The 3,066-nt window shown below is 39.1% G+C and overlaps 1 protein-coding gene across 1 annotated transcript in view; it reads right to left on the bottom strand.

Moving 5' to 3' along the window:
* LOC105813702 overlaps positions 1-3,066 on the bottom strand; it is an 8,888-nt gene that overhangs the window by 2,241 nt on the left and 3,581 nt on the right. The gene's annotated exons all lie outside the window — the stretch shown is intronic.

Raw genomic sequence — 3,066 nt, 5'->3', positions numbered from 1 at the left:
AATCAATGCATATAAAGGCTTTTTCCAAATTCAGGTTCTTTTTATGAGGACAATGCTACTTGTTAAGTGGTGATGAGTTCTTTCATCAGTAACCACACAATATCTGGTCGTTGCTTTATTCGTGATGATAGTGTCTACTGTTGTTCAATACCTAGAATTATTTTTTCATTAGGTGGTGACAAAATGGTAATATTCTAATTTTATTCCTCCTTCATTTACTAGTCAGAATACTTCTACAAAGAGAAAATCCCCTTCATTTATTTGGTTACCCTGCAGGACAGTTTATGTAGGAAAGTTAGGCTAAATGCTTCTTTCCCTTTTTTACTTTTACCAGTTCTCAAAATACTAAGTGCATTGCTTACCATCCTGCAGTGGTAACACATTTTTGTGTATCATTACAATTTCATAGATGTAAACATTATTTGATATATTCAATCCATTTTCGTCATTATCCTGATTAATGCTCAAACTGTCCCATTTGTGGGGCCAGTAGAGGTCTCCTCAAATTGTCTCCTAAGTCCTTTTGACATTATTCTAGCAATCTTTGAATTTCCTTGCTAGCTGTTCTGAGAAGTCCTTAATTTTTAACTTCAGTAGAATTTCAGGTATCAGAAACTTTAAAAGTATACATTTGGCATTAATCCAAGATTGAAAATTGCACATATAATAGATTACTATCTTTAACATTTTACATTTTAAAAACGATACTGGACCACATTTGACTCAATAATACAAACATAATACCTAACACACAGCAGTAGAAACACAACCGTTCGTTAAAGAATTACTAAATTTGTTAATTCTGATAAGCAAAAAGATAGTAAAAAAAAAATATTGCCCACCATTAATACCCTTTCTTCACGGTGATTTCTAAAGTAATCCACAGATGGAAGACTAGTCTTTAGTTTAGCACTTACTGTTCTACCAGCCTGGACAAGAACTTTCTTATCACTGCATGTACAGGGTTGTTTCTTCATCAGGATTGGAGAGCTACTGGTATTATATCTTATCATCCGTCTAGCCACAACAACCACACTTCTCTGATTTATTTTACTGTTATCACATCTGTAGCTCCTAATGACTAACGCTACTGATCACCACTTGTCCCCTCTCTCCAAGCCAGTTTGTCACCTACTACTTACTCCGGCTGTCAGAGAAAATCTGGCACTTTTTTCAGTCTACAAACAACAACGAAAAGAAACTCCTTTTATTTTAATGCAAACTGAAAATCCAGTCTACTGTATATATTGTTTCTGCAACAATTAAAAACAAAGAAAAAGATTTCTTGCAGTGTGAATTTATTTGTGGCTAATTTCAGGACCAGAGTCAAGCTTGTAGCCTAGGTCCTACAGATACCAGTCTCCTTACTTAAAAGACTATTTCAGCAGTTTTTCCCAAAATTTCTAAAGCACTGACATATAAAATCAAGTAATTGTTACACTTATTTTTTAAAAAGTTACTGTGAACTTAAAATACATAATAATACAGAATGCAAAGACAATTATCCTTCATGGTATTATCTATCACAGGAGAAACCAGAAACAACTTAAAGGTTCCCTAATAGAAGAATGACTAAAGTTATGGCAGGTCCCTGTATTTTTATTATGTATTCGTTAAAAACTTTTCATAACAAGGAAAAATACTCATGTTATAATGCTGCTGCATGAATAAAAGCAGGAGATTAATACAGTATGATTTCGACTATTAAAAATGTGACTGGTGAAACATCTGGATTATTCATAATTTTTTAATATAACTTTATACTCTTCTCTATTAAAAAATGCCTATAAGTGCAGGCACAGTGGCGCATGCCTGTAATCCCACCACTGTGGGAGGCCAAGCAGGAGGATCTCTTGAGCCCAGGAGTCTGAGGCTGCAGTGGGCTAGGACAGTGCCGCTGCACTCCAGCCAGGGTGACAGAGCGAGACCCTGTCTTGAATGAATGAATACGTGCCTACAATAAAAACAGAAACTAAAAATATATCCATTGATAAATTATCTGGGACTTCATCAAGGTCTTACTAACATCATCAGCACAATTCGTAGTATAGTCTAATATTAACACATTGAGTATTTCTGGTTTATTTCAATCCTTTCAGCTAGGCAAAACTGCAGGGAAGTCTTAGCTCAAATCATGTGGCAAGCACAAGAGCGACCTGGACGGAGGAGCTCAGGACTACTGCCGATGCGATCTCTCCAGAACAGGGTAAGGAAAAGGGAATCCGTCTTTAGTGAGGAAACGCGAGGAGATGCCGACAACTTTCTGGGCTGCATCTTGACATACATCTCTACCGCCTTGTCTAATTCTCCTGATATTTGCTTAGGAAAAGCAAAAACAGCAACAACACCTCACATACTAAGAACTTACCAAGTGCTAAATGCTTTACCTATATCATTACATTTTATACTTGAAGACCTATCTCAACATCCATTCACTTCTCTCCGTCTCTATGCTATCATGACCCAACCGCAACCTTGCTTGCCTGGAAAACTACAAGGCCCCACTGATCTCCTTATTTACACTTACCCTCCCCTTCCCGATCCATTCTCCACACAGTAGTCAGAGATACCAGTATTTTTAAATGTTGCCTTTTTAAAAAAGCCTGTGGCCTAAATCTAATGACTCACAAACTTCCTTTCACATGGCCCACCCTACCCCAGCCCAGCCACGGCACTTTTCTTTCTGCTCGTACCGTAAATACTACTTGTCTGGTCTTCACGGTTCCTCTCTGCTCTGCGCAGATCGCCCTTTCCTCCGGGTCTCCGCTTACCCTGCTCGTTTTCTGCCTTCGTGCCGTGGCTCCGTCATGGCCCATCAGAAAAGCCGGAGTCCCAGACGGCGTATCCAGCGAAGTGGCCCTTCCCAGCTACTTTCCAGCCCACCATCCTGCTTACCTCTTTCACAGCACTTCAGAGACGTGCTTATTTCCGGCGAAATAAAGGTGGAAACTGTGCCTGTCTCACTCAGCACTACGCTACCAGCAACTGCAATGCCTGGCACCTGTTTGTGGATGATTCTCACTCACAAAAACCCTATGAGGCCACGCTAAAGCTAGCTTCATCTTA

Source organism: Propithecus coquereli, unplaced genomic scaffold, assembly GCF_000956105.1.
Source record: "Propithecus coquereli isolate 6110/MARCELLA unplaced genomic scaffold, Pcoq_1.0 Scaffold288, whole genome shotgun sequence".
NCBI lineage: Eukaryota > Metazoa > Chordata > Mammalia > Primates > Indriidae > Propithecus > Propithecus coquereli.
Note: the sequence above shows the minus strand (reverse complement) of the source record. Positions and strands in the feature narration are given on the sequence as shown.